Source organism: Pristis pectinata, chromosome 26 (genome assembly GCF_009764475.1).
Source record: "Pristis pectinata isolate sPriPec2 chromosome 26, sPriPec2.1.pri, whole genome shotgun sequence".
NCBI lineage: Eukaryota > Metazoa > Chordata > Chondrichthyes > Rhinopristiformes > Pristidae > Pristis > Pristis pectinata.
Window position 1 is genome coordinate 31,438,364 of NC_067430.1, and position 15,421 is coordinate 31,453,784.

The following is a 15,421-nucleotide window of genomic DNA, read 5'->3' on the forward strand; positions in this document are numbered from 1 at the left end:
AATGGTGCGGGGGGGGGGGGGGTAAAAGGCCAGTCAGAAATGAGACCACACCTGGAATATGCATCCAGTTTTGGTCTTCATATTTAAGGAAGGATATATGGCATTGGAAGCAGTGCAGAGAAGGTTCACTAGGTTGATTCTTGGGTTGGCAAATGGAGATAGTGTGCAGGTTGGGTTTATGCTCATTGGAGTTTAGAAAAATAAGGTTCCATTGGACCTTTGGATATTGAAACATAAGATTCCCAAGGAGAATTGACAGGGTGGACACTGGGAGGATGATCCCCATAATGAGGCTACTCTGTGAGCTTCAAGCAAGCAAGGAATTTCATTGCACCCTAGTGTAAATGACAATACACTAAATCTAAATGTAATGATGCTATTTAGAACTAGGGGTCACAATTTAAATGAGGTTACCAGTTTAAGATCGAGATAAGGAGAGATTTCTCTTCTCAGAGAATTGTGGATCTTTGCAATTCTCTACTTTAGAGAGTTGTGGAGAAGGAGACTTTGAGTATATTCAGGGTGGAGATTAACAGATATTTGAACTTCAAGTGAGTCAAAGAGTCTGGGAAGAGTGTAGAGAAGTGATATTGAAGCCAAGACTGGATCAGCCATGATGTTATTGAATCACAGAGCAGGATTGATGGTCTAATTGTCCCTCCTACTCCTGTTTCTTATGTTATTTTCAATAATCCATTCTAGAATTATTAAAAGCACAAATGAGAGTTTCAGCTGCAAATACATCGAAGCAAGTGGCGTCAAAGTGTGGAAGTGTCGGTGGAGTTAATATCTCATTGCTGTTGTGGTTTACTTTGTTGTCAAACTAATTCACAATCTAAAACATTGGTCAATTAATAAACTTTTCCTATACGCCATTGGTCAGTCACAACAGATGTGATACTGTCAGAACATCAGAGGATTTAATTAGGGTGCAAAAGATCAGGGTTGGATACAACAGTCAAAGTTGGCTTCCCAAAATGGAAACAAATTCAACAGTAATTTTATCCATGCTTTGAGGTAGATATCTACCATTTTGTTCATAATCTGTGGCTTCTGCAATAAAATGCATGATCTAGAAATTCAGTAGCACCTTTATTTAGGCAGGGTGGGCTGCAGCCAAAACTGTGCAGTACAAGACTGATATTGGACCTTTCTCTGCATAGCCACATATGGTGGCATTAGCAAGGCCTTCGACAAGGTCCTGCATGGTAGTCTGGTCTGGAAGGTTAGGGCCCATGGAATCTAGAGAGAGCTAGTTAGGTGGATTCAAAATTGGCTCAGAGGGAGGAAGCAGAGGGTGGTAGAACAGAGGCCGGTGACTAATGGTGAGCTCCAGGAATTGGTGTTGGGACCCTTCTTATTTGTCACTTATAGTTGGATGCGAATCATTTATATTGATCAGTAAGTTTGTGGATGACATGAAATTAAGAGGACACGAAATTAAGTGTGTTGTTGATAGTGAAGAAGGTTATCGTAGGTTACAGCGGGATCTTGATCAGTTAGGGAAGTGGGCCGAGGAGTGGCAAATGGATTTTAATACAGATAAGTGTGAGGTGATGCATTTTGGAAAGTCAAACCAGCGTAGAGCTTATACTATGAATGGTAGGGCACAAGGGAGTGTAATGGACCAGAGGACCTATGAGTACAAGTGCATAGTTCTTTGAAAGCAGCATTGCAGGTGGGCAGGGTGGTGAAGACGGCATTTAGCAAGCTGACCTTCATCAGTCAGGGCATTGAGTATAGGAGTTGGGATATTATGTTGCAGTTATAAAAGTCATTGGTAAGGCCGCACCTGGAGTACCGTGTACGGTTTTGGTCATCCTATTATAGAAAGGATATAGCTAACCTGGAAAGAGCGCAGAGAAGATTTACAAGGATGTTGTCAGGACTAGAAGGCCTGAGTTATAGAGAGAGGTTGGGCAGGCTGGGTCTTTATTTGTTGGAACATAGGAGAATGAGGGGCGACCTTACAGAAATGTTTAAAATTATGAGAGGTATGGTAACAGTCTTTTCCCCAGGGTAGGGGAGTCCAACACTAGGGGGCATAGGTTTAGGGCGAGAAGGAAAAGACTTAAAAGGGACCTGAGTGGCAAATTTTCATGCATCGGGTGGTGAGTATATGGAACAAGCTGCCAGAGGAAGTGGTTGAGGCAGGTACAATAAAATCCTTTAAGAAGCACTTGGTTAGGTACGTGGAGGGGCGGAGCTTGGAAGGATACGGGCCAAATGCAGCATGGACTCGTTGGGCCGAAGGGCCTGTATCTGTGCTGTATTGCTCTATGACTCTGTCTAAAAGTTGAGGGGTCTGACAGGGTACTGCTACTGCCACAGCTGACCTCAGGTAAGTGGGTCCAGTCAGGGATGGATTGTTGGGTAACCAGACAACGTAGAGCCACAGGATGACCCCAGGAGTCAGGACTGGATTGTTATCTGGAGTTGCAAGGGCTGGAAAAAATGTGCAAAGGATGTGAAACATTCACATGCATTTGTACTGTTTTACAACCATCTCACCCTGGGGATAGGCTTAAACAGCTATCAAAGGATTTTTGGAAGCCTTAAGGGCCTTGCCAATGACATCAGAGCTGGTTTTGGGGACACTGCCACTGGAAGATGTGTCCCAGGACAGTGTGGACCTACAGGGCAAGGAACAGCAAGCATGACTGCTTCAGCATCCCAAGAAGTTCTACATCATTCTGACAAAAATATCCCTCCTCTGTGAATGTGTAAAAGTCAAAGCTACCTTGTGTTCAGCATTCTTCTTGAAACATCACAGATTAAAACATGCAAATAATCCCAAGAACTACAAAATTTCAAGCAGATTTCTAAAGGAATCAGTCTACTTGAAGACTGATCCAGGTCTTTAGTATGTAGAATATCTTACTGAATCATTTTGGCTTTCATATATATATTTTAACTATTAAGTAAATGTTATGAAGGAGGTTATCCTGTTGACAGTGGTCTAGAAGTGTCTTGTCTCAAGATGCAAAAGAGTTAGCAGAGACCAGGCTGCATTAATTGATAGCTGACACAGGACAAAGATACATCTCAACTCATTAGAGACGCGGCCTATTTATGGAATTGGCACACAAGGAAACTTGGCAAAAGCCTGAGCTACAACACGTTCTTCTACTATAATCCTTCCTACTCCTAGAAAATAAAGTACAGTAATTCTAAGAATTGCCAATAATTCTGAAGTGCCTGTTGTTTGAGTGTCACATGTGGAGGATTGTTTCCAACATTGCAACCAAATGCAAGCAGACATTTGTAACATGAGTCATGCTGGCAGCCATATTAAGAACACTATTTGTGCAATAATGTCACTAGAACAGTACAAAAAGGAGCAGAAGTAGGCCATTCAGCCCTCTGAGCCCATTCCAAAATCAGTAAGATATTGGCTGATCTTCTATCTACCTCAGTATTTTTTCCTGCACTGTCCTTGCATTTAGAAAGGCAAGGACTGATTAGGGATAGGTAGCATGGTTTTGTGCATGGGAAATCATATCCCATGAATTTGGTTGAGTTTTGTGAAGAGATGACTAAGATGATGCATGAGGGAAGTACGGTAGACATTGTCTACGTGGACCTTAGCAAGACCTTCAACAAGGTACCACATGGAAGGCTAGTCCGGAAATTTGGATCCAGGACGAGCCAGCCAATTGAATACAAAATTGGCTTGATGGTAGGAGACAGAGGGTTGTGGTAGAGGGTTGGCTTTCATGCTGGAAGCCTGTGACCAGCTGTATGCTGCAGGAATTGGTGCTGGGTCCACTGCTGTTTGCCATTTATATTAATGATTTGGATGAGAATGTAGGTGGCATGGTTAATAAGTTTGTGGATGACACTAAAATTAGTGGTATCGGACAGTGAATGAGGTAATCTAAGATTACAACGGGATCTTGATCAACTGGGCCAGTGGGCCGAGGAATGGCAGATGGAGTTTAATTCAGATAAACGTGGGGTGTTGCATTTAGCTAAGATAAACCAGGGCAGGACTTGCACAGTAAATGGTTGGCCCCTGGGGAGTGTTGTAGAACAGACACGCCTAGAGGTGCAGGTACACAGTTCCTTGAAAGTAGTGACACAGGTAGAAAGGGTGGCGAAGAAGGCGTTTGGATGCTTGCCTTTATCAGTCAGAATACTGAGTACAGGAGTTGGGATGTCATGTTAGAGCTGTACCTGATATTGGTATGGCCATATTTGGAGTACTGCATACAGTTTGGTCGTCCTGTTGTAGGATGGATGTCATTAAATTGGAGAGGGTACAGAAAAGATCTATGAGGACGTTACCAGGACTGGAAGACTTGGGTTATTAGGAGTGGCTGGTTAGACTAGAACCTTACTCCCTGGAGCGTAGGAGGCTGAGGGCTGACCTTATTTTGATTTATAAAATCATGAGGGGCATAGATAAGCTGAATAGCCAAAGTCTTTTCCCCATGGTAGTGGAGTTCATACCCAGAGGGCATAGGGTTAAAGCTAGAGGGAAAAGATTCAAAAGGGACCTGAGGGGTAAATTTTTCATAAGTTTTTCACACAGAGGGTGGTGGGTATATGGAACAAGCTGCCAGAGGAAGTGGTAGAGGCAGGTACAGTTACAACATTTAAAAGACATTTGGACAGTTACATGGATAGGAAAGGTTTAGAGGGATAAAGGCCAAACACAAGCAAATAGGACTACCTCAGTTAGGCAGCTTGTTTGGCACGGAGGAGTTGGGCCAAAGGACCTGATTCCGTTCTGTCTAGCTCTACGACTCAATGTCCATATCCCTTCATTTCCTTAAATGTTCAAAAATTACTGATCTCTATTTTGAATGAATACGATGACTTGTCCTGAACAATTCTCTGGGGGTACAGAATTCCAAAGGTTCACCACCCTCAGTGAAGAAACTTCTTCTCAGCTCAGTCCAAACAGCCTACATCTATTCTCAAACTCTGTCCCCTGGACCTAGGCTCCTTGGTCGGGGAAATATTCTCCTTGCATCTAGCTTCTGAAGCCCTTTAAAAATGATATCTCCTCTGTTTCTTCCAAATGCCAAAGAATAGAGTCTTATTCCTGTATTCAAATCCTACCTTAATAAAGGCTAACATACTATTTGTCATTTTAATTGCTTGCTGCACCTGTATGTTGGACTTCAGTGACTTATGTACAAGCACCCCATATCTCTTTGAACATTAAACACAGCTATTGTTTCTGCTTCAACCATGTCCCCTGGCAGTGGGTTCAAGGCACCAACCATTCTCTGTGTACAAAACACCTCATAAATCTCCTTTAAACTTTCACCTTAAACCTCTGCCCCCTAGTATTTGACATTTGCACCCTGGGAAAAAGACTAACTATCTACCCTATCAATGCCTCTCATATTTTTATATACTTCTATCATGTCCCCCCCTAAGCTTCTGGTGCTCTAGAGAAAACTATCCAAGTTTGTCCAACCTCTCCTTATAGTTAATACTCTCTAATCCAGGCAACATTTTGGTTAATGTCTTCTGCACCCTCTCCAACCTCCACATCCTTCTGTAATGCGGTGACCAGAATTGCACACAATACTCCAAATGCGGCCCAACCAAATTTTATACAGCTGCATTATGACTTGCCGACTTTTATACTCGACACCCTGATGGATGAAGGCAAATGTGCCGTACGCCTTCTTTACCACTACTTGTGTTGCTATTTTCAGGGAGCTATAAACTTGTACCCCAAGATCCCTCTGTACGTCAGTGCTTACAAGGGTTCTACCATTTGCTGTATACTTTCCTATTGCATTTGACCTCCCAAAGTGCAAAATATCACACTGTCTGGATTAAACTCCATCTACCATTTCTCTGCCCACATTTACAACTGGTCAATATCCTGCTGAATCCTTTGACAACCTTCCTCACTCTCCACAACTATGCCAATTTTGGTGTCATCTGAAAACTTACTAATCAGTCCACCTACGTTTTCATCCAAATCACTTAAATATATCACAAACAGAGGTCCCAGCACTGATCTTTGCAGAACACCACTGGTCACAGACCTCCAGTCAGAATAACACCCCAGCCACTGTCTTCTATGGCCAAGCCAATTTTGAATCCAATCTACTAAGTCACCATGGATCCCACGTGCCTTATTCTTCTGTATCAACCAGTGAGGGACCTTATCAAAAGCTTTACTAAAGTCCATGTATACAGATGCAGAACACTGCAGAAGCTTGAAATCTTGCACAAAAAAGAATGGTGGAAATACTCAGACTACATCTCTGAGGACAGGAAACTGAGTTCATGTTACAAGTGGATGATCTCACATCAGAACTGATCAGTTCTGACACAAATAAGAAAGGGTAGTTATCTGATATTGGTAAATTTGTGGAAGATGAAATGCTATTCTTCGAGCTTACTTGGGTTTTGTTGGAACAGTGTAAGAGGTCAAAGATGGCACTTTGGGACTGGAATGGAGGAATAAATGATAGGTGACTGGAAGCTCAGCATTACCTTCACAGATTGAACAGAGGTGTTCCACAAAGCGTTCTCTGTTCTGCCATTCATTCTTCCAGTGAGGAGGAGACCACATCATGAGTACCAAATGAGTACATTAGATGGGAAGAAGTGAAAGTGAATTGCTGCTCCACCTGAAAGGACACTTTGGGTCTCTGGATGGTTGGAAGGGCAGGTGTTGCATCTCCTGTGGCTGTGTGTGGAAGTGCTGTGAGAAGTAGAATGATGTAGGAGATGGAAGAGCGAACAAGGAAATCATGAACTGAACTGTCCCTTTGGAATGCTGAAAGGGCAGGGGAGAGGAAGTCATGTCTTATGGTGGAATCTCTTTGAAGGCAGAAATTACAAAGAATGATCAGTTGAATGTGAAGCTGCTGGGATGGATAGTGAGTTCAAGGGAACGTTATCTTTGCTGTGGCTGGGAGCAAAAGAGTGAGATTAGAAGTGCGGGAAATAGAGAAGACAAGCTGGAGATCCTTGACAACCATGGTAGAGGGGAAGAATCACTGGGAATGCCAGCATTTATTGTCAATTCCTAATTTCCCCTGATTCGTACAGGTTATTAAGAATCAACTACATTAGTGGGTTAGGAATCACACAGTGGCCAAAATGAGTAAGAATGGCCTGCATGTCATCTTTTTACCACTGTTACTGTTGCATTGAAGCTCAATATAAGCTCATGGAACAGCACCTCATCTTCCATATTGCAGTCCTTGGGACTCAATATTGAAGTCAACTATTTCAGATAACTAGTCTTTGCTGTTTGTGTCAGAACTGTCCAGTTTTGATGCAAGATCACAACTAAATGATCTTGACTCAAATAATATATTATTAATATTAATATTGTTAAATAATATTAACTCGATTTTTCACTTTTCAGCTGCTGCCCGATCTGCTGAGTATTTCCAGTACTCTCTTTTCCAGATTTCCAACAACTATTGTGGTCTGCAACTGCACCTCATGGTTCCAGCTTGTTCCTTGTTTCCCTCTCTCTCCCCAAACTGTCTTCACCCATCAGTTAACCATTATGTCACCTGGACGACATTGGTCTCCACCCCACCACAAACATATCCTTTGATTTCTGCACTCCTCCCTTTCTCTGCAATTTAAAACACACATGTTTTCTCATTCCCTAGTTCTTATGAAGGATTATTCATTCTTTTTCTCTCTGCTTAGATGCTGCCTAACTGCTGAGTGTTTCCAGCATTTCCTATTTTTGTTTCAGATCTCCAGCATCTGCTGTTTTCTTGATTTTCAATGGTTAACAGGGTTCAGCTTTGCCAAGGGATTAGGGTTTAGTGGATGAGAAAAATCCTTATAAATCATGCAAAGGATGGCTTCAATAGGAGCAGTAAATTTTCTAAAATGTTACTAAATAGAGTTAGAAAATGTGGTAAATCTGCTTCTTAGTTCAAAGGGACCCCATTTTATTGTATACCCATCTAATTGGCAGGATAATGCAAGAGAACTCACCATGTTATTGTTAAATAAGAGTCAAGTGGTGCAAAGCATAATCTATAGGAAAAGCCACATAATTATTGCTAAAGTACCATAAGCACATGAGAATGTTGCATACTGTATCTTTGATATATACAGTTCTAAGCCAAATCATCATTATACATTTGAAAATCAGGGTGTTCTCAAGCTCATGAAGTATGAGAAAAATGTCAGCCACCTATAACCTTAAAACATACATATAATTGAATGAAACATTCATTAACTATATACTGAACGGGGTCTTGTCAAACCTTCACTGGTCCAAGCGTGATTCAAATCTTGAAGAAAATTTCAAGTCTTGTACCACATGGTTAGTATCCAATAAACAAACTACAGATGGACCCTTTTTAATTAAGGACCACTTTATGTGTCATGAATTAGCCCATTTAGACCCAATTAGTAGAGCTCTAGGCAAAAACATAAATCCAAATTCAGTTTCTCCTACACTGCTAGTAATACAAGTAACAAAGAATTACTAAACAAAGGGTCCTGGAAATCTCAGTATCTCCCTCTCTCTCTGGTTGTTGCAGTTTGGTCAATCAAAATTTTCAGAATTAAAATGGGTAGGTCTTGTTTTTGGAAGAAGTATTAATGACCGCACAACTAGGATGGATACTTGGAAGTTGTGCACATATCAGCCAGTATCTAAGTTGCTGGGACTAAGTAAACTGGTCCTATTCCTAGACACAGTTTTTTTCCAAATATTTGCAATTGTTCTATGAATGTGAAATGGTGATTTCAACACATGGAAATGTAACAGTTTATATTCCTAGACTTTGCAGCTAAATTTTCCTTGGCTGTTACTAAGACAAGTCAAAAGCAGGAGTTACATTTGCTGCTGCTGCATGTCCATATTTTTGATTTTTTGAGTAAATTGTTTATAATCTATACTATCTCCCTGGAGTGGAGTCTACAGATACATAACAATAATTTAGTTACTGGATTTCATTATTATAATTAGTACTTCAGCTGATGGCTACATGGATGAATGATGTTGTTTATAGATTCCTCAAATGGTGTGCACCGATCTGACGATAATGGTAAATCTATGGTATATAGAACTCTTTTAAATACAACCTCTAGATATGGTTCTACCATTCCTTGGGCTTTAGAATATACCCCTGTTATGCTGTGGGAATAACCAATTCATGAAAGTCATGCAAGTGCCACAAAGTCAGATCTGTGAGCTTGTGGTTGTACAAAGGAATACAACTGTATTAAAGATAAAATTTTGTGCTACTGCCAGTCTATGTCTTGGGTGGAGTAAAGAAAAGCAAACCTGGCAGAAACCTTTCACAATCATACATCATGAGCTTGAGAACGTACTGATTTACAGACGTATAATAACAATTCAGCTCAGAATAACCAGCAAAAAGCAGTCACAGTGACTTTTAACCAAAAGATATTATTAACATGCTGCCAGCCAGCATTCCACTTGGAATAGTTGGAAAGTGGGCAGGAAGACTTTCCAACCAAGGTGGAAACCAAGATGATGACTTCTGGAAACTCAGGAAGCCAAGGGTCACTGACCAGCATTGAATCGGGAAATCCAAGATGTCTAAACCTTCCATAAGATAGGCAATGATCACACAAGATCACAAGACAAAGGAGCAGAAGTAGGCCACTCGGTCCATCGAGTCTGCTCTGTTACCTTACCATGAGCTAAACTATTCCCATCTAGCCCCAATTCCCGGCCTTTTCCCCATATCCCTTGATACCTTGACTGATTAGATACCTATCAACCTCCTCCTTAAACACCCCCAATGATCGGGCCTCCACAGCCGTATGTGGCAACAAATTCCATAAATCCACGACCTCTGGCTGAAGAATTTTCTTCTCATTTCTGTTCTAAATGGATACCCTCTAATTCTAAGACTGTGCCCTCTAGTCCTGGACTCACCCACCAAGGGAAATAACTTAGCCACATCTACTCTGTCCAGTCCTTTCAACATTTAAAATGTTTCTATGAGGTCCCCTCTCATTCTTCTGTACTCTAATGAGTACGGTCCAAGAGCCGACGATCGCTCATCGTATGTAAGCCCTTTCATTCCAAGAATCATCCTCATAAATCTTCTCTGAACCTTCTCCAACATCAGTACATCCTTCCTAAGATAAGGGGGCCAAAACTGCATACAGTATTCCAAATGAGGTCTCACCAGTGCCCCATAGAGCCTCATCAACACATCCTTACTTTTATACGTTATACTGTACCTCTCGAAATGAATGCCAACCTAGCATTTGCTTTTCTTACCGCCGATCCAACCTGGTGGTTAACTTTTAGGGTATCCTGCAATGAGGACCCCCAAGTCCCTTTGCACTTCTGTACTTTGAATTTTCTCCCCATCTAGATAATAATCTGCCTGTTTATTTCTTCTTCCAAAGTGCACATTTCTCAGCATTATCTGGTAAGGAGATAACTAAAGAAATAGAACCATCATAGCACAGAACTCTACTCAGTCCATTGGCTTCTTGTTAGAACATTCCAACAAATTCCCACCCCATTTTCATCCCTGCAATCCTGACAATCATTTACCTTAATGTATTTAGTCAATTCATTTTTGAAAGCTGCAATTGAATTTGCTTCCATCACCCTTTTGGTAAGTTCCACAATAGTTTTCCTCTTCACTTGACTTTAACTGGTAGAAACCCCAGAGCACCTGCTCTGCTCTGGATGGAGTTACAAACACCACAGGGATGGAGTGAGAATCATTGGGCTGTGATTTAGATAGCTAAAGAAACTCAGAACCAGCCCTGTACCATTGCCAATGGAAGCCATTATATATAAAAACAATAAGATCCAGGTGGAACAGTGGCTGACAAATCTCCCGATTGAGTTTTACTGATGGTTGGGCAGGGTTTCAAATTGATTCCATAATGATTTGCATTTAGACACTACAATTTTATATAAAATATCACCAGGGAAGTGAAAGTGCCAGTTTTTGAGCAGATGCAAGCCACATCAAATGACTTGCACCATTTATGTTGTCTTTGAAACACATCACAGAACAATAAAATACCAATTTGGGAGTGTCAGGCCTTGAGGCATGTTGGTGTACTGCACAGCCAGCTGAAAGTTAAGATACCCTGTCATCAACAACTAAGAATAATACAACAGAATTTAAAAAGCTATCAGCACTCAGCCATGCAAAAACTAACACTATTAATACATCAAACATTAACAATTTCATGAAACGTTTGCCACACAATCTACTACCATCCTTTATTGCATCTCCAGTGTCAGCCATGGCTCATTGGGTAGCTCTCCTCACCTCTGAAACAAAAGGTTGTTGGTTGAAATCCCACTGCATAATCTTGGGCACAACAATCTATTGCAAAGTCAGAGACAATATGTGGGTATAAATAGGCAACTAAAAAAATGCTAATAGGATGAAAACAGATCTGGCTGGTAAAACTGATCTCAAAGATTGGCATGCAAAACTACAAGTGAACAATGGGAGGCCTTTTACAATTCTACACTTAGGAGGCAAGATAATCAAGGTTAATGAGCATGGCTTTGTTGAGAGGAGGTCCTATATAACTGATTTGATTGGATTTTTTGGAAGTGATAACTAATTATGTCGATGAGGGTAGACTTCAGTAAGGTCTTTGACAAGGTGCCACATGGGAGACAGGCTGTTATCTTTTAGGCCAATGAAATTTGGAGAAATTTGGATCTCAAATTGGCTTGGTGACAGGAGGCAGAAGATGAAGTGGAGGGTTGATTTGGGATTGGAGGCCTGTGGCCAGTGGTGTACCACAGGGATAAGTGCTAGGACACCTTCTGTTTGTTATACATATATTGATTATCTGAATGTGGATGTAGGAGGTATGATTAGCAAGTTCACAAAAGGCATGAAAATTGATGAGGAGGGTAGTCTTCAACTATAGAACAATATTGGTGAGTTAGTAAAAAGGCTAGAGATACGGCAGATGGAATTTAGTCTTGAAAACTGCAAGGTGATTCTTTTTGGGAAGACTAATAAAGCTAAGATATGGATGGTGGGATCCTAGGAGCCTTAGAATACATGGTCAGGGATCCCTGAAGGCAGCAGCACTGATAGACAAGGTGGTGAAGAAGGCATACAGGATACTTACCTTCATTAGCCACAGGACAGAACATAAGAGCAGAGAGATTAAGGTACCACTAGTGGAGTACTCTGAAGTCTGGTCATGATACTGTAGGAAGTATGTGAATACATTGGAGAGGGGATTTACTGGGATGTTGCCTGAAATGGAGCATTTCAGCTATGAGGAGAGGCTGGATTTGCTTTCAGTGAGTCACAGAGAGATACAGCACATAAACAGGCACTTCAGTCCATCAAGTCCACACATTAACCATCCATTTACACTAATCCTACATTAATCCCATTTTATTCTCCCCACATTCTCATCAACTGCCCCCAGATCCTACCACTTTCCACACACTTACAGTGGCTAATTAACCTACCAACCCACATGTCTTTGGGATGTGGGGGGGAACTGGAGGAAACAGAGAACATGCAAACTTCACATAGACAGCACCCAGGACTGGACCTGGGTCTCTGGCGCCGTGGGGCAGTGCCTTTAGCCGCGTCACTCTATTTTCTTGTCCTGTTTCTTTGGAGCAGAGAAGTATACTTGGTCGAGGTATACAAAATTATGAAGAGCATAGAAAAAGCATAGAACACCACCTTGTTATTCCTTTTTTTGCACTATTTATTTATTTTGCAATTTATAGTAATTTTTATGTCTTTGCACTGTACTGCTGCTGCAAAACAACAAACTTAATGTCACATAAATCAGAGAAAATAAACCTGATTCTCATTCGGAAAGGGTTGATACTCAGAAGCTTTACCCCCATGCAGAGGTGTCCATGACCAGAGGGCATAGGTTTAAAGCAAAGGGGAGGGAACGTTGAAGAATGAGGAAGAATCTTTCCAGGCAGAGGATGGTTGAAATCTGGAATGCATTGTTTGATGGATGGTGAAGGCACAATATTTAAGAAGTGAGCACTTGAACTATCATGGCATACAAGGTTATGAGCCAAATACTAGAAAGGGAGATTGGTCTAGATAGGTACTTGATGACTGGCGTGGACATGGTGGGCTGAAAGGCCTGTTTTCATGCTGTACCACTCTATAGCTCTAAGATATTTCAGCTACACCCTAGAAACATTCCCATGAAAAAGAAGGATTGGGATATTAAAGCCAGAGCTCCATGGATGAACAGAATAAAGTAGAAAGAAAGAGCATCTGACAGATGCCAGGTTGTCAATACTTGAGAATGATTACAGAAAGTTTAGAGGAAAGTTAAAAAGGAAATGAGAGAGGCAAACAGGAAGAATGAGAAAAGATTAGCAGGAAACATAAAAGGGATTTCACAAATATTCCTTAGGCATGTGAATAGAAAAGGGTTGTAAACCCTGGCCATAATCCCCCAGACATCTATAGATCCAGGGGTGGCACCTGAGGACTGGAAAATGGCTAATGTCATACCCTTGCTCAGAAAAGGTGTGGGGATATACTACAGACCAGTCAGTTCAATCTCAGTGGTGGGGAAAGTTCAAGAAACGATAATCATACACAGAATTAGTAGTCACTTGGATAAGTATGGACTGATCATTTGTTAAAAGCAAGTTGTGTCCAGCTAATTTGATACTTTTTTTGATAAAGTAACAAGGAGAATCCGTGAGTGAACTACAACTGATATGGCAAATTTGAACTTACAAAAGGTGTTCAACGAGTTGCCACATGATTGGCTTGTCATCAGATTTAAGGCCATAGAATAAAAAGGGCTGTAGCAGTCCAGACAGAAATTGGCTAAATAACAGCAAACAGAGAGTAGTAGTAAAAGGGTTGTTTTTCACATTGGAGGTAAGTATACAGTGGAGTTTCCCAGGAGTTGGTAACTGGACAACTACCTTTCTTTATATTAATGACTCAGACATGGATGTACAGGGTGCAATTTCAGGCAGGAAATGTAAGAGGCAATATAACACCAGAGGATACAATTCCTAAAATAGGAATTTGAACAGAGAGATCAGGACATACGTGAGGAAGTGGTTTTAAAAATGCAGAGGCATAGTGCAAGGACTAGGAAAATATGATAAAGCTTTATAAAGCACTGGTTTGACCACAACTGAAGTCCGGTGTCCAGTTCTGTGTGCCACACTTTAACAAAGATATGAAGGGTTTAGAGAGGTTGCAGATGAGATTTACTAAAATGCTTTGTGGGATGTTATGTGGAGAAGCTGGACTGTTCTCCTTAGAATAGTGGAGTTTGTAGGGGAATCCAACAGAGGTACTGAAACAGAACAGACAGAGGGAAACTGTTCCCACTGGCTAACAACAAGAGGACATAGAATTAAGGTATTTAGCAAAAAAAAGTGACATGAGGATTTTGTTTTAATCCAGCAAATTGTTAGGGTGCAGAATGTGCTAGGGATAGTAGTGAAGGCATATTCAATTGTTGTATTTGAAATACTGTCGGATATGTAGCTGAAAAGAAAGAATTTGAGAGGGACTAACTGGGTTGCTTTTACATAGATCCTTTACAGTATTAATGGGTCAAATAGTATCCTTCATGCTGCAACAATTCCATGATTCTGTGATTAACCCTGCCCCTCCAGTGGAGTAATGAGGGATGCTGCTCTATTGGAGGAACTGTCTTTTAGATGGATCATTAAACCAAGGCTCTGCCTTGTCACCTTGGGTAATGCAAAAGGTTTCATAGCACCATTCTGGAGGAGAACAAGATAATTCACCCAGTACCCTAGCCAATATGTATCACATGCTCAACATCACACAGATAATTTGGTCATTATTACTGTTTGTGGGAATTTGCTGTCAAAAAATTAATTGCTGTGTTTTCTTCAGTGCAGCTGTGAAGACATCTCCAAAGTATTTCATTGGCTGGGCAGCACTTTGGTGTGTTCAGAAAGGGATGAGGAAAGCATTATAGAAATGCAAGCTTGTTTTTTGCTTTCCTAATTTTGTATTTCTTACATCAACAGATCATCTTTTCAACTTTGTAAAGTGTCTCTTCACATGTTTCGACCCTACAAAGCAGTAAGGGTGCTGATGCAGAGAGTGTTAAGCACTGAACTAGTAATTCAGATAAAGAATATTAATAATTGAACATAAAAGCATTCAAACAGTGCTGATACTTCTTAAGGGTCCTGACCCAAAACATTGGCCACCTGCTTTCCTCCAAAGATGCTGCCTGGTCTGCTGAGTTCCTCCAGCATCACAGTGTTTTTATCTAGATTCCGGCATCTGCAGTCCTTTGTTTCTCCTGTTTTTATACAGAATTATATTTAATCTGAAGCATTGATTATTGGCATGGGGAATAGCCTCAAAGGACAGAGTTATTGGCACACAACCTATAAGACTTCATTTCATGATCTTAGATGTCACTGAGTGGGAGTCAAAAAAAACTACTATATAAGGCATGTACTTCCAACACACAAACAAAG